Source organism: Cricetulus griseus, assembly GCF_003668045.3.
Source record: "Cricetulus griseus strain 17A/GY chromosome 1 unlocalized genomic scaffold, alternate assembly CriGri-PICRH-1.0 chr1_0, whole genome shotgun sequence".
Classification (NCBI taxonomy): domain Eukaryota; kingdom Metazoa; phylum Chordata; class Mammalia; order Rodentia; family Cricetidae; genus Cricetulus; species Cricetulus griseus.
In genome coordinates this window covers 51921607-51944213 of record NW_023276806.1, presented here as the reverse complement: position 1 = coordinate 51944213, position 22607 = coordinate 51921607, and the positions used below count along the sequence as shown (strand labels likewise).

Sequence of the window (22607 nt, the reverse complement as noted above, 5' to 3'; positions counted from 1 at the left end):
ATTTTGACATTAGACAAGTAACAGAAATGAGCCAACTCTAAACTCAGGATCAGTTATCCCATTCTATTTTATTAATTCATCCATTTACATATCTGCTTAGTGTTTCACAAGATTCTGAACTCTGTGGACAGCTGTCCTGTCTGGTAGAAAATGGAGGAGGAAGTGGGAGAGATTTACTTACAGTAACTTGGAGACTGATTTCATTTAGGGAGGTTAATGGGGAAATAATCCAAACCCAGCAGAGGTTTAGAGACTTGGTGACAAATGACAGTGCAGTCAACAGAAACAGGGATGTCAGAACGGGAACTAGTTTTAGTGGGAAGATGAAGACCGTGACATGAGACATGCTGAGTAAGAACCAAGCAGCCCCCAAGAGGAACCTGTGGGAGTTAGCTAGTGTGCTGCAGGGCAAGGGCTTAGGAGATGGGCTCTTAAAGAAATCTATTTTGGTGTCTTTAATCTAAAGACAAGGGGTAAAGCTGACATATAGGACCAGATTTGTACCCTCATATCCTAAGCCAGTTAAAAAAGGACTATAGCCTGGCCTGGTGGCACAGACCACAATTCCAGCTACCCAGGAGTCTGAGATGGCAGGATCTCAATGTCAAGGACTGTCTGGACTACAGAATGAGTTCAAGCTTGAGCAATTATTTAGTGAGATCAGTCTCAGTTTAAAAAAAAAAAAAAAAAGGAAGAAAAAAAGAGTGGGGGCATAGTTCAGGAGCAGAGTGTTTGCCTAGCATGTATAAGGCCCTTTTCCTGGGTTGGGGTAAAGAAGAACTAAACTGGCTCTGCTTACACTGCTACCCCTGGGGTACCTGCAAACACAAAGGACTAGCTAGGAGAATCCAACCGAGCGAGTACAGCATCACTCTGCCCTCAATAGCACTTTTTCCTACCACTTTTTAAAATATTCTTTCCTTCTTATCTGCAATCCCTCTTGATTCCCCCCCCCCCCGTGTGTGGTGTGTGTGTGTGTGTGTGTGTGTGTGTGTGTGTGTGTGTTGTGTGTGTAGAGAGAGAGAGAGAGAGAGAGAGAGAGAGAGAGAAGAGAGAGAGGGAGAGAGAGAGAGAAAGAGAGAGAGATGTCTGGATGTGTGTGTAGATGTGCATGTATGTAGAGGACAAAGGTCAGCAACAGGTATCTCCTAAATTGCTCTCCTGCTTATTTTCTGAGACATTCTGTCACTGGACCTGGAAATTCCTGATTGGTTTGTCACAAGCCCCAGGGATCCTCTGGTCTCCGGTTCCCAGTGTTGAGATCACAGGCTTGCAGCTGCACTGGCTGTTTTTGAGGGTGCTGCAGATCAGAACACTGGTCTTCGAAGCATAAGGAATCAAGCACCTTACAATGTGTGAACCTCCTAGGGAGCCTCATATAGGAAACGGTCATTGAGAGGGCTTTGAACTAAAAGTTGGAACTTGATTTTTAGTTATCAACTGAAAACATTCAGGAATTAAAAATAGCCTTTAAAAGCAGGTTGGCAAGAAACTCCTGGGGGCCAACCCCACAGACCACTATCACAAACAATCTTCCTATACAGAAATAATATCTCTCCCCTCAATACCACTAAACATCAGTTCAATGGTAGCCTCTAAGACACACCACAGAAAGCCAAGAATTCAAGTTCTGGTTAGGAAACTAACTGGCAGCACCGTAAATGTGACTTTGACTTGGCATAAATCCATAACAGACTAGGGATACAGTGCTCACTGTGAGCATTTTGGATAACCGTCAGAAACCCATGATGGGGCAAGGCATTGGTGGCGCACTTTAATCCTAGCACTTGGGAGGCAGAGGCAGGCCGATTTCTGTGAGTTTGAGACCAGCTTGGTCTACAGAGTGAGCTCCATGACAGGCCCCAAAGCTACACAGAGAAACCCTGTCTAGAAAAACAAAACAAAACAAAAAACTCATGATGGCCTGTACCCTGTTAATACATTTAGTGGTTAAGTTAAAGCACAAAAATTGAGGTTGGAGGTGTAGCTCAGATGGAAGGTTTGAAGTTCAAGTCCCTGCACAGGGTTAAGAGAAAAGCACAAAAATCAAAAAACAAAACAAAACAAAAAACAAAACCAAAAACACCACAAACAAAACAAAATAAAAAAACTTAAAAGGAGAGCAGTTATCTTAGTTTGTGTTTCTATTGATATAACAAAGCACTACAAACAAAAACAACTTGGGGAGAAAAGGGTTTCTGTCATCTTATAATTCTCAGCTTACACTCCACCACTGAGGAAAGTCAAGGCAGGAACTCAAGGCAGGAGCCTGGGCAGAGGTACTGAAGCAGTACCACAGAGGAAGGTTGTTTACTGGCTCACTCATCCTGCTTTCTTCTATCACTCAGGCTCCCAGCCCAGGGCTAGCACCACCCACAGTGGGCTGGGCCCACTTACATCCATCATCATCAATCAAGAAAATGCCCCATAGGCTGTCCCACACGCCAATCTGGTGGGAGCATTTCCTCAACTTAGGTACCTTCTTCCCAGATGACTCTAGTTTTGTGAGACTGACATAAAACTAGTCAGAAACTAAAATAAAAAAATAACCAGCAGTTCCCAGTATGTTCTCCAGAGCTCACTTCATCCCCAGTAGGTCAGATTCTAATTTATATGTAGCTTTAAAATGACTACGACTGATCACGTTCATAAGTCTGGTTCAAATTTCATGACAGAAAAAAAAAAAAAAAAAAAAACACCTAACCAGAGATATTTTCTCACAGGAAAGTCAGTATTTTAGTCACTTCAGATATTGCAATTTTCTATCATATCAGATAAGGAAAAATCAAATTACATGAACACAGAAGGCAGATGGTTTTAAACTAACATGATGTGCCATATTTTACCAGTTTGTTACCTGTCTAGTTTGATCCTTAGCTAAGAGCTTTAACTGAATTCAGTGTTCCTATTAGGCACTGTGGAAGCTACAAAGAGAAGACTTTATGCCCTCAAAGAATATTTTAAGGAAATCCACTAAGCATACACTCACAAACCGTACACAACACTTTTCTCCATCTAACATGACCAAAGACATTGAAAAGGCTAGAGGGAAGAGTTCCACCAGCGTAGTAGTACATGCTATAATTCCAACACACAGGAGATGGAAGCTACCTTTCAGAAACATGGTGAGACCTAGTGCCCCACACTCAATTTAAAAGGACAAAAACCAAAAACAAAAAACACCCTCAAGACCCGAAGGTATATTAAACAGGTCTTTTTTATTGTGCCAAAACATCAACGAACATTATTTTCTTTCCCTCTCTGTTTTCAAGACCCTGGCAATCACCACTCTTTTGGTTTCCTGAAGTCTTCTACCTTAGTTTATTTTCTGTTCTCTACTCATGTAATAAGATATATCTTTTGGGGATTTCCTGTTCTGCCTCAGGATTTTTTTCTTTTTTTCCTGCTATTGCTGGGACAACGTATCTTTCCCTCCTTCGGCAATAAACTCTGTGTTTGCTGGAGAGAATGTGAATACAGTTTCTTCTTTGTGCTTCCTTTTACTAGATATCTGGAAACAATCATGGAGCAGATCTGTAAGCCCCCAGAGTGCTCAGAAACCTTGGAACCTGACTATTCAAAAGTAATTACCTTCAGGAAGTCTACTCGGGAGGGTTAGAGACAACAGCCACTCCAATCATCCTCTGGGACTGCAGTTCTGCATCTCACAGTTACCAGCTATAAATAGCCAGTAGTCAAGTGAACTTGAGATTAAAATTTTGAAATGCTAAAAATATGGGAAAAACTAAAGGTGGTACTGCTAGTTACAGATGCTTATTGGATATTCAATGACATTAACATGGGGACAAAGTCATTTGTACTTCACAATTGATGACTTGAGCAAATCTTCACAGTTACAGAGACACTTGGGTAGTTTTACACGAGAACAGAATTTACCAGGCCTTTATTTACCCAAACTACCTTTTACTTTAATGCTCTAAATTTTGGTTGACGATGTTGGTATGGAAGAAACAATCACATGTATATTCATTTCCTTTGGGGGTAAAATCCCACTACAAAAGAAGGTCTAGAGAATGCAAAGGCCACAGGACTAGATTAATCATAAACCTAGCCAACTGAACCTGAATTTTGTTCAAATATTTCCTGTCTTTTGTTTCAACCTGCCATACACCTTCAAGGTTAACTGCAGTCTCCCTGAGCAACGGACCAGCCCACTCCAAACTGAGAGAAGGGGATTCTTAGTGCAAAGCCATTTATTGACTCCTAGACACCGTTTCATTTGAAAATATGTTATTATTCACTGTCAAACAATACACTGCATTCCTACCCACACAAGGCCAACTCTGCTGATAGCTAACACACCCACCTTGCTATGAACTATGCGGATGCTTTCTTATCAAGTTCTCAGGGAAGAAATCAGGTGGAATGGAAAGCAAAACCGAAAGGCAACTCAAACCTAAAAAGACCCTAAAAGCTGGCTTCTCCCACAAGAACTAGGAGGGTGAAGAAGGTACAAAGGGAGACGTGAAGGAGGTAATGTACGATTTCTCCTGTCACATTCTAAAAATGTCCCAAAGCTGGGCAGCTCTCAACACTCAGTAGAGAACACAGGAATCGAGGGGCTGCAGGAGCAATGTTGAGCATCAGAGGCTGGGGGATGGGAAGGACTAAAGAGGACTAAAAGGGGGGGGGGAGTCCGCTTTGGCTGTTGTAAATGTCTGTCTGGATCTAGTCCTTTTTTTTTTTTTTTTAAATTTCCCCATCCCTCATAGGGAAAACTCTGTTTTTATCTTATGTAGAACACTAGTTCTGGTTCCACCCTTGCGAGGAAGGACAGGTGTGAGAAGGGATGCCTGGATTGGTGGGGGTCCAATATAGGGGTGGGGGCTGCAGCCTCGAAGACTGCGCTCACCAATCCCTCTCCGAGGCTGGGACTGGGCACAAGGCACCGTGGCGTGAACCCTGTCAGGATGGGATCCCAGCTGAGGGGCGGATGCTAGCGAGAGACAATGAACAGCCGCAAGGACCCCCGAGGATGCCGAGACGCCTCCTCGGGGAATCCCGAGAGCTGGAGGCGGCGGCCCCGCCCCCTAAGGACCAGCCCTACCGCGGCAGGGACCGCTGCTGGAACCCACCCACACTCCAGGCCTGAAGGCTTTTCTCGGGGACCCGGCCCCCAGCACTGCCGAGCCCCGAGCCCGCGCTCCCTACCTGGTCTCGGCGCTCCGGGATCCTTCCCCGCCGCCGCCTCCGCCGCCCGCTCCCCATCCCCAGCCTCCCAGGACCCGCCCCCTTATCCGCCGGCGGCAGCGACTGGCAGATGCTTCGGCCAATCGAAGCTTCGCCTTCGCGGTACCGCCACCAATTCGCGCCTGTCGAGGGCGGGGCTTCTCCAAAGTCATCCCATCTCCTCCCGGGGCCCCAAGATCCCTTTTGTTTGGGAGAGCCAGGCTGGGATTGAGCTCGCGTCACTTCCGGAAGGAAGTGCACTCTTCAGACCGGCTCGAGTGTGGGCTCGCTCTCTCCCCGGCCAAGGTTCAGCAACTTTCCACCTCCTGGGAGCCTGAGCGACGGGGCCCTGGGAACACCTTGTGGTGTCCTAATTGGGATTTTATCCACAATGTGAATAAAGCAAGTGAGTTTTAGCGTCTGCTTTAGAATTAATTATTGAAAACCTGGTAACGTGGCTTCTTTGCTCTCTTTTTCCTCCTGCACCGACGACCCTTGGGTGTGGTGTTGGAAGCAAGGGCGCAAAGATAAAGGTGAAGCGCCGAAGACCACTTTCTTAATCACATAAAGAATTATAGCTATGGAGCCCCTAGGGCGGAACAAACCAGATAGCACTCGGTAGACGAAGGCATGAGCCCTGCCGACCTCCCTTTCAGGCCGAAGTAAAATAATAGCAAACTTATGTGTTGTTTTCCCATGCTATGCTTGCCATTGGGTATATGGGACACTTTTGTTTGTTAGATTTGTTTTGAGGCAGGGTTTCTCTGTGGCTTTGGAGGCTGTCCTGGAACTAGCTCTTGTAGACCAGGCTGGTCTCAAACTCACAGATCCATCAGCCTGCCTCTGCCTCCGGATTAAAGGCGTGCACCACCACCGCCTGGCGAGACACTTGTACGTTTGGGCTTCGTCTTACCATGGGCAATGGCGTTTGTAATGAAGCCGAAATAAAGAACAGTTGGATGAGAGAGAATGACTTTCTCTGTGAACACTCTAACAAGACAGATATTAGTGATGGCAAACCCTAGAAACAGGACCAGATAACCTGCAGGGAAGAGAATGCAATCTACCTGAGATCAGAGTTTTTAGTTTCCTTTTCCATAGGCTGCACTTCAGCTCACAAGTGATTGAGCTGGATTAATAATCACATTGTTTTAAAGGGCTGTAACAAGTACATACAAGAAGCCGAGTATTTGCGGTTGGTGCTGGAGCATGCCTTCAAGCCCAACACTTGGGAGACAGAGGCAGGAGACTCTGTGAGTTCGAGGCCAGTGTGGTCTACAAAGTAAGTTCCAGGACAGACTCCAAAGATACACAGAGACACCCTGTCTTTAAAAAACAAACCAACCAAACAAAAAGAGAATCCTAGCATTTAAATGCACAAGTAATGTATTACTCTGAATACATAATTCCTAACCTTCATAATTAATTAGAGACTTAGTACACCCTAACTAGTCAGTGGTTCTCAATCTGTGGGACGCAGCCCCTTGGGAAAACCTCTATCTTCAACAATGTTCACAGTATGATTCATAACAGTAGCAAAATTACAGTTAGGAAGTAGCAAGAAACATAATTTTGTAGTTGGGGGTCACTATAACATGAGGAACTGTATTAAAGGCTACATTAGGAGGGTTGAGAACCACTGCCTTAGGCAAACACAGTCTTCAAGACAGGTGCAGTTTACAGTCTGATAGAGAGATGTCAGCCTGTGTAATCGTGGTTTAGAGGAAATAAAAAGGTATTTCTCATCATTACAGCTATGCTCCTCCATATAATATTTGTGTCAGTGTTGTGTGAGAAGTCTGTCTTACCCTGTAAAGTGGATATCACTGTGATCACTTTATGAAGAGAAGATAGTCAAAAAACCTAAGAGAACCAGAGAAAGGTTATAGAGTTAGTAAATGGTAAAGAAAAATTTCAAGAATAAGTAACTCCAAGCTTGGGCTATATTCTGCTAACCACCAGTTCTCACCAGGTGGACCTGTCCTGGGGACCTGTCCTGGATAGTGATTAAGACAGCTTCGGAGCAAAAGCAGCAACAGGTAGAGATGCTCCAGTACAGCACAGGTGCTTTTGGAGCAGTGATGTAGGGCATGGAGAACTTCACAAAGACCTCATGCTCTGTGTTCAGAAAGACAATCCAGCTGGATAGGGTGCCACACACCTGTAATCCCATCATCTGGGAGGTGGAGAATCAGGAACTCAGGATCCTTCTTGGCTCCACTGAGTGTTGTAGCCTATCCTGGGCTGTAGGAGACCTCTCAGCACAGAACATAATGTTGGAGGTGGTTTAAAGACAGTATTAGGTACAGGGATAGTACCATAAGCTTGAAAAGAATGCATTTCCTCCTTCCTTTTCTTTGCCTGTGGGTATGCATGGAGGAAGTGTCTCATTGCCAGACAATGAGGCAGATGTGGGACAACAGGCTATTTTTCTGCTCAGTTCTGACTCACTCTAAGATTGCTCCAATGAATCAGCTCTCCCAGCCTCCCTCTCCCTCCCTTTGTAGCTATTAATCCACCACCACCCATTCTACTCCAAAACTGACCTAATGGAAACTACCATGTGACCCACATCCTTAACAGCAATGAACAGCTCCTCTGGCTTGACGGGTTGCTTTAAGCCCATTCCTGAGCAAGTGTAGAAGGGTTCTGCAAGGATGAGATCATCCTGCCTTGTAAGATTCAGAGTCCTGAGAGTGTTAAGATGGCTTTAAATTTATCACCGCTGAGGTAGTGAACAGGAGGGCTTCTGAGCCTCTGATAACCTTCGGCCTTCAACTGAAGGCTTTGACAGTGGCAGTTCTGCTGGAATCTTGTGATTCCATTCATATAACTTGTAAATAAATTTAGGGTCTTGGAATGTAGAGGAGGAAAGTAGGCTCATGATATCTTGAATAGGCATAACACAATATATCATGTTTTGGTCTAATGTTTTATCAACTTGTCGATAAATATTTATTAAATGGGCCCTGTGTGTCTGGCAACAACTTTATGCTGTTTACATGCTAAAAGATTGCAGTTTGCAGCCAGTCAGTGGTGGTCCATGCCTTTAATCCCAATACCCGGGAAGCAGAAACAGGCAGATCTCTGTGAGTTCAAGGCCAGCCAGGTCTACAAATCGAGTTCCAGGACAGACTCCAGAGCTACACAGAGAAACCCTGTCTTGTAAAACAAAAACAAAAATAATTGAGGTTTGGGTCAAGTTTTTTGTACAATGGCAAACTTTGTAGGTAGATGTTCTAAGTATTTGTTGAACCAGGGTCTGATAGCTGCTCTGTCACAAGCTGTTGAAACAAATCACCAGGGAGTGGGTGGCTTAGGACAACAGAACACACTCTCTCCTCTGTCTGGAGGCTAGAGGTCTGCAAGCAAGCTAGCTGTTGACAGGTTGTGTTCTTCTGGGGGCTGTGAAGACAATCCAACCTATGACTCTTTGTGGCTCCAGGCAGTCCTTGGCACTCCTTAGCTACGGTTGCATCACCTCAATCTCTGCTTCCATCATCACCTGGTGCTGTCCCTTTGTCTCATGTTTCTATGTGCCCTCCTCTTTCATAAAGACACTAGATGTGGAATTTAGAGTCAGCTCTACGGTGACTTTTTTTTCTTTTGCAGTCTCCCTCTATAGACCTATATGCTGGCTTAGAAATCATGGATTTAAAAGCATGTACCACTATGCTTTGCTTGTCTTCATCTTAAGTTATGACATTTGCAAAGACCCTGTTTCCAAACTAGTCTACCTTCTGAGATTCTGGGTAGACAGTAATTTTTAGAGGACCAACTCAGTATAAATCTAGTTGACAAAGTAATCTCCCCCACTTAATTCTAACTTCACTTGTTAAATAGCAGGAAAGAAATAGATGGATTATTAAATATCATTACAGGCTGTGATTGTAAAAACCATTATATACATCCTGCATTGATTAATGACTAAACTGTGTGCCAGGCACTGTGGAGTTACTTTTCATAAAGCATCTGCATCAGTACCGTTGGAAGAATATTAATAGTCCCATTTTGCAGATTTAGAAATTGAGCACAAATAAGTCCACAATTGAGGAATCTTATTTACTATGTTGTGTCATCTCTCCACCATGCTCAGTGGATTAGGAAAAGAAAGAGTACAGTAATGTTGTTTTGATTTATGGGGCCAGTGAGATAGTCAAGGGCAAAGGCACCTGCTGCCAAGCGTGGGGCCAGAACCCACATGGTGGAAGAAAAGAATGAACGTCCACAGATTGTCTCTTAACTTCTACACCCAAATCATGGCAATGCACACACACACACACACACACACACACACACACACACACACACACACACACACACACGAATAAATGCAATAACATTTTTTGATTTATGGGACCTGGAGAGATAGCTTAGCAGTTAAGAACACTAACTACTTTACAAGAGGACCAAGATTTCATTTTCAGCACCCACATGGTAGCTTACAATTCCAGTTCCAGAGAACCTGACATCCTCTTCTGGCCTCCCAGGCACCAGGCATACACATGGTATACTGATGTCCATTCGGGTAAAACATTCAGACATGTAAAAGGTAAAATAAAATAAAATAAAAACATTTAAGCGATTTATGGAATACTTGGTGGGGGGGCTGAGTTGTTTTCCTGCAGTTTCGTGTGTAGTTTGAACTAATTTTAAAGCAAGGGGAGGGAGGTTGGGGTATAGCTCAGAAACAGAACACCTGCCTACCACAGGCAAGGGTCTGGGTTAGATTCCCAGACCGCATAAAAAACAAAAAACGAGGGCAACAAAAGAGGTGCAAATAGTGAGTGGTGTTGGAGCATAATACCCAAAGTGTGGGCGGTTACCCGAACCTCAGTTTCCTTAAGATGAGGTACTCGCCTCTGTCCCAAATACCAGCCTGTGAATATCCAGTAAGAGGACACACATGAAAGTAGCCCATCATTTCCACGTGGGGTTTTGTAAACCAACTGGAGACTTTACTGAAGCTCCTTCTCCTTGTGGGTCTCAGCTCTCAAACTAAACACCAGGGACTCTATAATATTCTGTAGAGCTACGATTCAGAGCACGTGGTGGCGATGCCGGCTGAGCTAGATCAAGAAGCGGGAGTGACAACGAAGAGTTATGTGTCCTACCCACTCTCAAAGACCAGACATGGGCCGCAGCCGAAGGGATGGTGTTTTATCCCTGCTTTCGCATCCCCCTCGCATCTTTTGTCTTCACGAAGGTCTTTTTGGGCAACTGTTAATCCTTCTATTCTTTTCTTGGACCTGAGCCCCAGGAACCAGGAGAGTGCTGAGATTTTTGGGTGTGGCCCTCACCACTTTCCCGAGCTTATTGCTCCCTCTAGTGTTGACTTCTGGATCCTGCAACTGTCTGCTTCTTTCCCGATGTCTCCACGGTGAGCTGACAGCTTTTCCTTTTATGGGTGTAGGCAGAAAGCTCATCAGGTAGGGGATTTTAAAGACCTTCAGGCAGTTTCAAAAGACAACTCCAGGAACAGATTGTTTGGCTTTTAGCTGAACGGTTGTGATAGAAGTGCCAGACCCTTAACCTGGATTGTGGTGGAGGTAGTTCTCAGAGGAAGAAGGAAAAACAAAAACCCAAACCAAAAACAAAAACAAAACCCACCCAAAGATCAAGTGCCTACTGTCTGTCAGACACTAGGCCAGGCATTTTGCATATACACCTTGTAATCTTCATAAATATAATCCTTATAACCACCCTGAGAGGTAATTATTACTACTTCCAGCCTTTGGAGAGAAGCAGCAAGTTCAGAAAGATTGCTCCGAACAAAGGTCACATGGTAACAATGCAGCACCAAATGCCAGTTACTGTGTCTATTTCACACTAGGTACATTGTGTTGGTTATCACAGCAAAGCTTTAAAGTCCATTTTGCTGACAAGGTAATAGATTTCAATACTTTAAAAAGCTAAACAGCTTGCCTGGAGTCACAGAGGAGGGCTCTCCGGTCTGCTATCATTGCCTCACAGTGCAGTTGGTGATAGAAGTGGGTCCCTAGGCGGAGTCAGTATGACTTGGAGGATTTTGCGTTACTTACTAAGGTTCTTTCTGAGGACCAGATAGCAGGGTCATGTGTTTCCTCATATCTCCAGACCTGAGGAAGGATGGCAATGAAAACTTTAAGGCAGAGGTCTCTGGGACCCAGCAGGGAGAGCACCCGGAGGACTCTGATGCAACCCACATCTTCCCCCGTGGCTGATGTGCCAGGGTGCAGAATCCAGAGCTCACCGGGCCTGAAAGAAATGTGAGAGGGGAAATTCCTGGAAATAGAGAAATTACAGGGTTCTCAAACCATTCAGCGAGGTTCCCAAGAATCTGGATTATTTTTAGCTCTTCCTCTCACCCTCCAAACACTCATTAGTCATAGATCTCCTGAATAATGCTTCGTGTCTCTGAGTCACATGTTTCCCTTTTCACTGTCATCTTTTAAAGCATTAAACAACCATTGTCATCACACATTCTGAGCAATGAGCTGGTAAACTGTGATTTTTTTTGTTTCATTTCTTTTTTACAGTGTCTCATAGCCTTAGCTGACCTAGAACTTGCTGTGTAGACCAGACTGGTCTCAGACTCATAAAGATCAGCCTGCTTCTGTCTCCTAAGTACTGAGAGTAAAGGAACACACAACCCCCATTTATTATCTCTAAATGTAAATTTTGCACAGTCAGGTGGGAGAAGGTATTAGTTGACTATACTCTTTTCTTTTCTTTTCTTTTCTTTTTCTTTCTTTTTTTTTTTTTTTTTTTTTTTTTTTTTTTTTTTTTTGAGAAAGAGTCTCTCTACATAGGCCTGGCTGTCCTGGAACTCACTATGTAGACCAGGTGGGCTTCAAACTCAACAGACATCCACCTGCATCTGCCTCCTGATGATAGGGATTAAAGGAGTGTATTACCACACCTGGCTAACTATACTTTTTTTTCTCTTAATTGCCCCTTTGCTGTTGGTGGTGTGTGTGTATGTTTGTGAGTGTGTGAGTGTGTGTAGGACCAAGGATAACCTCAGGTGTTGTCCTCTGGTACATTGTTTGCCTCCTTTGAGACTGGGTCTCTTGCTGACATGGAACTTATCAGTTAGTCTAGCCTGGCTGGCTGGGGAGTCCCAGGGGGCCTTTGGTGTCTCTCTCCTCAGCAGAGGAATTAATTATAAACCACCCCATTTGAACTCAGGTCCTCATGCTTGCAAGGCAGGCACTTTACCAATGAAGCTGTCTTCCCAGCCCATTCTTGCCTTTCTGCCTTTGCTTTTCTTCTTCCCAAGCCTAGGCCAAATCCCTTTCTGTCCCTTCTGGGCTATGGCTTCACAAAGAAGTTAAAGATGGTCTAAAGGCTGATCTTCCTTTTCTCTTCTCTTTATTCCCCTCTTCTTCTCCACACATGGCCTGACATTAAGCAGAAAATCATTTCCACACTGGAGCCAGAGCCAGAGCCAGAGCTGCCCCACAGTTTTGATTTGTTGAAGGCCAATTAGGCATTTCCTCCAGTTGTTATTTCAGCTGAAGTACCACACAGTTGGCTGAATGGTTCCTTGTTGCTCACAAAAGGGAGACATATTTGTAGAGAAAGTAATGGGCCAGTTATGACTGTTGGCTGTACCGTCATTTCTAGGCAATTTCCTGGTAAGTGCCCTTTGGAGCCAGCACATGCTGGAAGCATCTATGTCCTCAGTTCCTGCTCCACTGCCCCTGTTGGGCACTATAGGGGCCCCATCTGTTCTGAACAAAGTGACCAGGATTAGTTTCTTTGGAAAGAGTTTGTATATTACATGTCCCTTTTTCTTCTGGCCACTGTGCCCTCCTCTTGTCCTCCTTTTACACTTAAGCGATTATTTAATGCGTATTCCCATTACAGCAATAACCACTCCTTCTTACTTTGGGACCTGGAACACCCAGGACCCTGAGTTAGGCTTGTGTAACTTGCTGACCCCAAGAAGTCCTGCTTTCTTGCAGTCGCATGTTCCAAATAAAATAACTCAAACCACTATCTTACACCATAATCGGGACTTGAGCTTCCCAAAAAAAATAATTGAAATCATTATCTTACATCATGATCAGAGCTCCTCCAGATGGAAGGGACAAAAAGCTCCAGCCAAACTGGCCAAAAGAAAACAAGGTTTTTATTGGCTCATGTGATGGAAAAGTCTGTGAAATCTGACTTCAGATGTGGCTTGATCTAGCTTCTCAAAAATTTACCAAGGTCGAGTTTCTCTTTGTGTAGTTTGCAACTCCATCTCCTGTGTGTTGGTTCTGTTCTCGGGCATACTTTCTCCCTCCACAGGCGCCAGGCACCTTGGATCCCATTTCATGACCTGCCACATTCAGTGGGAAGGATCACCCACTTTTCTCAGGAGACTGAGAAAAATCTCACTGTGTCTTTGGCAGGGCTTAGTCCCTGTGCTCATTCTTTTTGCTTGTTTGTTTGTTTGTTTCAGACAGAGTTTTACATGTAGCCCAGGCTGGCCTAGAACTTGTTTGTAGCCCAGGCTTATCTTTAACTAACAAATTCTCCTGCTTCCATTTTCTATGTGCTGGGATTACAGGCATGCCTTGTGCCCAACGTCTATATATTCATGCTGGTGATTGTGGCCAGGGGGTGGGCAGCTTTCATGGCATGGTATTTGTCATGGCCTCCACTGGGAGATGTGGATCAAGAGGGTGGAAAGCTGCAACCTCAAATGAAAATAAAGGTAACTATCTATAATCATAGTTGTCTATCGTCTATATTCTATATACCTACTATTGCCTCTATCTGTCTGTCTGTCTGTCTGTCTGTCTATCTATCTGTCTATCTATCGTCTCTGTCTATTTGTCACAAAAAAGTGGGACTGGATGCTTTGAAAGGCAAATTATAAGTGCCTGCCATACATCTGAGGGTTTGTTTTGCATCTGTTCTTGTGTCATTTGAGGTACCGAGGAGTCAGTCACCCGACTCATCACTTTATCTTGACTTGGCTTTGGCTGGGATTTTCCTTGTTCACATTTAGACTCCTTATCTTTGTCCTTTGTTGTCCAGAAACCCATTAACAAGAGATTTGTGTGTAGCTGACTTTTATGGAGGATTTGGGGGCCCAAAATGGAACAGGAATGGGAGGCACTTTGTTGTTGGATCTCCGATCCTCCGTGAATGGCTGTCATTATTAAAGGACCTGATTATCTAAAAAATGTTTTAAGGACTAGAGGTTCTTTAGATTGAGGGTGTATATTAGTTCCTTTCCTCCTACCTGGCAGAACAACTAAAGGGAGGAAGGTTTGGTTTGGGGTCACTGTTTGAGGATGCAGCGCATCGTGTTGGGAAAGCAGGTGGCCTGGATCAGGGCAGGCTGGTCACACACAGTTAGGAAATGGAGAATGCTGGTGGTCTCTCTCCTGTCCCCCTTTCATTCATTCCAGACCCTTAGCCTATAGGGCATTGCCATCTACATTCAGGATGAGTCTTCCCTCATCTTAATACCTCTGGAAAGCACTTTAAAAATCACGCCTAGAGCTGTGTCTCCTAGGTAATTCCAAATCCAGTCAAGTTGACAATGGCGGTCAATCACCACAATTCTACTCCTTGTCAGCTTCACACCCAAACAGATAGCTTTTGCCAGTGTCATTCCAACCTAGTCCTCATACAGTCATAAGTTATTTCAATGCAAGTGGATTTAGTACATTTATATAAGGGGTCTCCCAAAACCTTAACAGTTCTAACATTGTTCAAGAAGCCTCCAACTCTGTCTCTTCCAGGACTAAAGACAATCTTGCTACTGTAAGCTCACATTACATAAAATCAAAACAATCCAAAGCATATACTTCCAATATACCATAGTACAAAAATAAATATTCCCATCCCAAAAGGAAAGAATAGTGAACAGCAAGGAAAGGCCAAAGAAAGACCAAAGCCAAGCAGGGCAAACACCAAATCTTACAGCTCCATATTTGGCATCTGGGTCTCATGATAGAATCACTTGAGCCCCAATGGTCTTGCTTATCCTATTTTCCAGCTCTGCCACCTATAGTACTCACAGGCCCATTCTACTCTATGTCTGAAGCTTCCTTTGTCAGTCATCTCATTGTCTTGGCATCTCTAGTATTCCAGGGTCTCCAATGCAATTCAGGCTTCACTTTCATAGCTTCATACAATGGCTTGTCAGGGCATACTTGCAGGGAATCTGATCTGCCACACATTGCCTGGCCTCACCGACTTTCTTAGACCTTGCTTTGGTTTAAACTTTCATAATCCCCTAATTATTGCATGCCTACAAAACTACATGGAGAATGCTGCTAAGTTCTGCTGCCAGATGCTGATGAAGTCTGGCCCCCTTCTGTAGTGCCTTATATGAGTCTCAATACCTAACCCCGAGAAAACACTCCCCTCTTCACTGGCATTCTCAGTCCAGGCTCTTTCCTTTGGGATGAATTTGTATTCCATACAAGGGTGAGGGCTTCCTTTTCTCATTATTCTGATGAAGGGGGAGTTCTCTTAACTTTCCCCACACAAGCCTATCTGCAACTTTAAACTTGCTTATGTTTTCCCTCACCAAACTGCATACTTTTCTTTCTTTTTTAAGTTTTATTATTTATTTTATGTGTATAGGTGTTTTGTTTACATGCATGTCTGTGCACTACATGTGTGTCTGATGCCGTTGGAGGCCAGGAAAAGGCACCAGATCTCCAAGACTGGAGTTACTGGTAGTTGTGAACTACCTACCACATGGGTGCTGGGAATGGAACCTGGGTTCTTTAGAAGAGCCACCAATTCTCTTAACTGCCGTGAGTCTCTCTAGCCCACAAACTGTACACTTTTAAAAAATATATTCCTGCTCTCTTATTGTAAATCTCGCTAATAGTTGTAAGCAATAGCCATGTCCCTACCTAGATGCTAGGCCATCTTGAAGTTTCCTCCATCAAACAACTTAGTCCATTAACTTTTAGTTGAGACTTGTACAAATTTTCAGCACATGGGCTGAAGGCAGCCAGACTCTGCCCCCAATATATAACACAGTCTTTAGCTCAGCTCCCAATAGTCTTTATTCCCCTCCGAAACCCTGTGGGTACTGTCTTTACTGATGCTTCCTGTGTTCGTTCTCAAAAATCCCTGCCAGAACAGCCCATTAAGCTCTGCTTACAGCATCCTAAGACTTCTCTAGACCTCCAAACTTTCCCACATTCCTTTCACAAACCATTTCTAAAGGCCTTTGAACCACATGGTCAGATTTATCCCAGTGACAAACCCACTCCATGACACTACTTTTCTGTGTTAGTAACTTTTCTCATTGATGGGACAAAATATCTAACAAAAACAAAATAAAGAAGGAAGGGCATTTAAGAAATGTTTTGATTTTGTCTGTTTTGCTTCTATGTATGTATCCATGTATGCATGTATGTGTACCACATCAGTGCTTGGTACCCATGGAGGTCAGAAGAGGGCATCAGATTCCCTGGAATTGTAGTCATCAGCAGTTGTGAGGTACCATGTGACTGCTGGGAATCAAAGCCAGGTCCTCTGGAAGAGCAACCAATGCTCTTAACCACTCTTAACCACTGAGCCATCTCTCCAGCTCCCTCTCTTCTTTTTCTCTTTTTTATTCGGCATGGGTCCGTAGCCCACAGTATGGCACTGCTCATATTTAGGGTGTGTATTCCCTTCTCAGGTAAGCTTTCTGGGAAACATTCTCACAGACACATGAAGAGGTGATTCTAAATCCAGACAAGTTGACAGTGAAGGTTAACCATCATACTTTCAGAAGTGCAAGATGACTGAAGCCAGGCTGCCTCAGTTCAAATCCTGGCTTAGACACTGACTGTGCATCTGAGAGGCCTGGTTTAGCTACTAAAAACATCTCCATCCCTTGACTTTGTTATTTTAAAAATATTTCCTACCTCATGGGATTGCTTTGGGGATTAAGTAGGTTTGTGCTTTTAATCTTGGAATAAACTAAGTGCTATATGAATAAAATAACTTGTTCTACTTTATGACTATAATGAATACTTTTGAGAGTGAAGGGATGCTATTAACAACAATTCAGGAGAACAGGGCTGCCCTTGGAAAAGAGGGACATTTTGGTCACACACATATAAAGGGTCATTAGGCAAATAAGTGTCTTCATCTTTGTTTGACCTTATACCCTATTTTGCTTGTGTGATTAGCAGTAAACTCTGCCAACCATAAAAGCCTGTGTATTTATCGTTAGGCATAATGGAGGAAGGAAGAAAGAACTGGGTGGGGAAGTCCAGTTGAATGGAGTACTAGGGCATCCAAACGGAAACTGAGATGAAGATGCATGCTTAGGCACTGGGTAGAGGGAAAGTGGGAAGCCTTCCCACTTCCCACAGAAGCAGAGCAGCCTGTGTGTTTGATAATGGAAGGCATATGGCATGCATGTTGGGTTTCTGGAGTTTCAGGCCTCATCTGGAGAGAATTCCTGAGGGACTCCGTGCTGATCCTTTTTGACATGCATTTGCTGTCTGCTCCCCAGGCTTGCAGCTTTCTCTCAAACTGTTCTGAACCATGTGGTTCCATATGCTTCCCCAACAGGGAGTGGTTTTTCATTACCTTCAAATAGTTGTTTTTATGAACTGGGATAAACACCTGGTGGGCAGAAGTTTTATCACATGGTCAGTCCAATTTGAATTCCATTATTTTTCCTGCTTACCTGGAGAGGGAGAAAATATACCTTCTAAACACAGTTTTCCTTTTTCTGGTTTCCCAGAGAGATGCACCATCAGGTAACACATCTCTTCAGCTGGACACAGCTGCCTAAAATACCAATTGCCAGCAGATATGGTGGTAGCCATGTTGCCAGAGGGAAAGGGGAGTGAGAAAGCTGCTTATGTGCCATTCAGAGGTGTGCCAACTTCATTCTTACCCCGTCTCCTGGAAAGGGCTTGAGGTGGCAGTGGGGAGGAGGAGGGAACAAGAGAAGAAGATGAAATTTCTTTTTTTCAGTGTGAGGATTGAACTCAGAGCCTGGAGTGTGCTAAGCAAGTGCTCTAGCATGGAGCCATAGCTCAGCTTAATAACACCATGTGCCATGAAATAATTTGCCTCCATTACACTTTAAAAATGTGTTATTGAATTGGAGAGGTGTCTCAGTAGTTAAGAGCAGTAACTGCTTTTCCAGAGGACCTGGGTTCAATTCCCAGCACGCACATGGCAGCTCACAACTGTCTGTAACTCCAGCTTCAGGGCACCTGATGTCCTCTTCTTGCCTCTGTGGCCTCCAGGCTTGCACATCACACATATACACACATAAAGACACGTAAAAACAAGACAACCTTCCATGTGTTTAGTTAATGTGTTTGATTGTTTCTGTTATTTTCTTGAATATATGGAATGCAGTTTTAGTATCCATTTTAATATCTATGTCTACTAAGTTTATCCGTTTTAGACCAGTTTTCTTTTCTTTATTTTTTTTTCTGTTTTGCTTTTTTGAGACAGGGTTTCTCTGTAGCTTTGGAGGCTGTCCTGGAACTCTCTCAGTAGACCAGGCTGACCTCGAACTCACAGAGATCTGCTTGTCTCTGCCTCCCGAGTGCTGGGATTAAAGGCATGCACCACTACTGCCCGACTAGATCAGGCAGTTTTCCCTGCTCTTTATCTCTATTATATTTTCCTGTTTATTTGTGTGTACTATAATTCTTGTGTGTTAGTTACTGTTCCACTGTTATGGAGAGACACCATAACCAAGGCAGCTTATAAAAGAAAGTATTTGACTGGGACTTGCTTATTGTTTCAGAGGTGAGTCCATTATCACACTGACAGGGAGTGTGGTGGCACACAGGCAGGCATGACTTTGGAGAAGTAGCTGAGGCTTACACCTTGATCTGTAGGCAGGGGGCAGAGGAGAGAGAGAGAGAGAGAGAGAGAGAGAGAGAGAGAGAGAGAGAGAGAGAGAGAGAGCGCACCTGGTATGGGCCTTTGAAACCTTAAAACCCACCAGCAGTGACACACCTCTTCTAACAACTCTATGGCTCCCAGTCCTTCCTAAAGAGTCTACCAGCTGGGGAACACAATCAAATATATGAGCGATGAGGGCCCTCCTTGTTAAAACCACATCTTGGTTGAATTCCAAATACTGTGCGTTTTGACTTGTTGTGTTGCATATTTTGTAGTTCTACAAATGCTCCTGGACATGGATCTGTGATATAACTGAGCTTCTGGAAATAGATTTGATCTTTTGAATTTGCTTTGTTTAGGTACAACCAGAGCGATTTTTGGTCTCTGCCTCGTATTGCTCCACCACTAAGGTAATGACTAGCTAAAGAAAAGCGATGACTTGTGGATTTTGAGGTTTTTCATGAAGGTTAGCAGACCAGCAGGCGAACTCCGAGGATTTCCTTCTCTACTCTTTTCAAATATAATTTTATTCTAACCTTGAGTGATTTTGAGACTTTGGCTAGGAGTTATAAATACTGTTAGAATGTTAATGTCATGCTAGATCTTTATTGTAAACACTTTAATTTTGTTTTGTTTTAAAAAATTATAACACTTTTATTAGTATTAAATATTATTATATTACTTCTCCCTTCCCTTTCCTCCCTCCCACCTCTCCCATGTCTCCTGCCCATTCTTCTCTATCCTTCTCAAATTTATGACCTCTTTTTCTTTAATCGTTATTGTTACACATACACACACACACAAACACACACACACACACACACACACACACACACACACACTGCTGCATCCATTTATTATTGCTTACATGTATGCAATTTTAGGGTTGGCCACTTGGTATTGGGTAACCAATTAAGGAACTCATATCTGGGGAAGCTCATCTCTTGCTCGCAGCATTCCTTATTTTCTGGTGGTTTTTCCTCTAGATACAGGACTTTGTGAGGTTTCCCCCATCCTTGGCATTTCCCTTGGTTAGGTGGCCATATTATTGAAGCTTCCCTGACATTCCTAGGAGACACAATCTCACAGCAGATTTCCTGGTCCTCTGGCTCTTACAGTCTTTCTACCCTCTCCTCTTCCTCAAAGTTCCTTGAGATGTCGGTGTAGAGGTTGCATTGTAGATGTAGCTTTTGGAGGTCAAGGGACTCCATGATCAGTTGTTCTGTAAGTTTTGGCCAATTGTGTTTTTCCATAATGGTCTCCATCTGTTGCAAAGAAAAGCTTCTTTAGTGGGGGTGGGGGCCACACTTACTGGGCAAAGCTGGTTTATGAGTAGAAAGTCTGGAGGTAGGAGATGGGGGCAGGAGAATTAGTACTTACATGTTTGTTTTGTTTTACTTTTGTTTTTGAGACATGGTTTCTCTTTGTAACCTGGCCATCCTGGAACTTGCTTTGTAGACCAGCCTGGCCTGGAACTCACAGAGATCCACCTGCCTCTGGCTCCCAAATTCTGGGATTAAAGGTGTGTGCCACCACTGGTACCTGGTTTAAAATTTTTATTTTTAATATTAGATCTACATATTTTATGTGCGAGTATTGTTCCTACATTTATGTATGTGCTTTTATGTACGTATGAGCACCAGATATGTACGTATGAACACCAGATGTGTATGTATGAACACCAGATATGTGCTTGGTGTTCAGAGAAATCATCTGATCTCCTGGAAATGGAGTTAGGGGATGATTTCGAATCACCACGTGGGTGCTAGGAATCGAACCTCCATCTTCTGCAAGAGCAACAGGTGTTCTTAACTGCTTTTTAAATTTTTTTTTCATACAAGAAACTCTGTTTGAGGGCAGATGTTTTGACGCTGTGTTTGGCAGCTGGCAGATCCTTCCCTTATGCCTGGCTGCCATGAGTGAGGAGGAGCAATCAGATGGCTAATTTGCACACACCACGCTAGCTGCAAAGGATCACTGCAGTGGTGACTCCACCTTCGGAACCGTACTCCAGTCTGGACCACCCAGGCGCTTTGTACCAACTTCAGCAAGGCTTGTGTCTAATCCATGTGTAAGGCTTGTGATTGGTGGAGTTAGAGACTGCACTAGGTGGGGCTGTGAATGATGAAATCAGAGTCTGTGCACAAGCGTGCCTACTCTTCTCCATGCAGTTTCCGTGTGCTCTGTCTGGGAGGTTTCTCTCCTGGGCACCAACACTCCTCCTCCCCCGTGCTGCAACCTTAGGTCTCAGAAAAGGTTTCTTCTGAAAGGTCTTTTGTCAATTTTTGGGTAAAACAGGCTAAACATGAAGAGTAGACAAAAGCCTGGACTTTCCTAGTAGCAGCAGCAGCAGAGGCCTCTGAAGAGTTCCAGAGTCACCATTGGCTAAAGGGCTTGATAACAAAAGTTCAAAGACATAACACAGAGAGGAAGCTAAGAGTCCCAGAGAGCGAAATGCTCTGATGGCCGAAGCCCTGTGCTGCAGCACGAGGAGGTTGCAGACTCTGAAAACCCTAAGGCTATGAAGGGCCTTGGAAGTAGTGAGAAGCAAAGAGATGATGGAGAAGCTGAGATTTTGGAAGATGAGGGTCTGTGAAGGACTGAAGGAAGGAGTCACTGAAATTGCAGAAGATGAGGGGCTGTGAAGAGCTGAAGGAAGGGTTCGAGGCTATGAGGGTTGCAAGCTCCAGATGCCAGAAGAGTTTGAGAGAGCCTCTGAGAGTTGAGGAGCTGGGAGTCTCCTATACCTAAAGCTCAGGGCTCTACCAATTGCTATCAAGTGTTAGCACTCTAAGCAGTAAGCCTGTGCCTTGAGCACCTGGAGCAATAAGCCTCCAGCTTAGAAAGCGTGGAGCTGTAAACCTCTCATCTTTGAGGCTTAGTGCTTTAAGCTCCTGGATTTGGAAGCTTAGATGAGAGACTCTGGAACTCAGGCCCTTCAATATCTAGGGGGCTGCTGCTCCTTGGCTGTCTTAGATATCTATCTGGATTGGGCGAAAGAATGGTCAGCCAGCCACAAACAAATGTGGGTCAGCATTGATGGAGACCTTTCCCAGATTCCTGGCTATCGCTTTATTTCCATCTTTGAATTCTGACCTGGCCTGCATGATATCTTTGAATGGAGGGAGCTTTGATGATCCCTCTTCTTAGATTAACACCTGAAGCTGCAGTGCCCTCCCGACTGCTTGTCTCTTAGGATTCACACCCGAGCTGCTTTGCTGCTAAAGTATGAAATTTTCTTCATGCATTTTGTCTGGAGTTTTAGCTATTTCAGGTTGGAGTGGACATCTAGTTCCTGTTACTCCATCTTGGTCAGGATTAGCAGTCCTGGTGCTGTTTTAAATGGTACTAAAGTTTAAATTTTTTTTATTTTTAGTTTTTTTAGTTTTTTCAAGACAGGGTTTCTCTGTATAGTTTTGGAGCCTCTCCTGGCACTTGCTCTGGAGACCAGGCTGGCTTCGAACTCACAGAGATCTGCCTGCCTCTGCCTCCCAAGTGCTGGGATTAAAGGCGTGCGCCACCAACGCCTGGCTAAAAATTGTTTTTATGGTAATAATTAAAAATTATTCATTTATGGTAAAAACAAGTGTTAGCATGTT

At 44.0% G+C, this 22607-nt stretch overlaps 1 protein-coding gene across 3 annotated transcripts in view; it reads right to left on the bottom strand.

Annotated features, from left to right (window-relative positions):
* The window catches only part of Cttnbp2nl (CTTNBP2 N-terminal like), a 49339-nt gene extending 41755 nt beyond the window's left edge, over positions 1–7584 (bottom strand). The window contains exons 1-2 of one of the 3 annotated variants that reach the window (XM_027393877.2): positions 7352–7584; positions 6999–7053 (exon numbers count right to left, since the gene is read on the bottom strand). The gene's annotated coding sequence lies outside the window, so the exon portion shown is untranslated. Of the gene's footprint in view, positions 1–5172; positions 5255–6998; positions 7054–7351 lie in introns of those variants that run through there. The other 2 variants (XM_027393878.2, XM_027393876.2) reach the window with 2 other exon arrangements.
* Positions 7585–22607: the final 15023 nt, after the last annotated feature.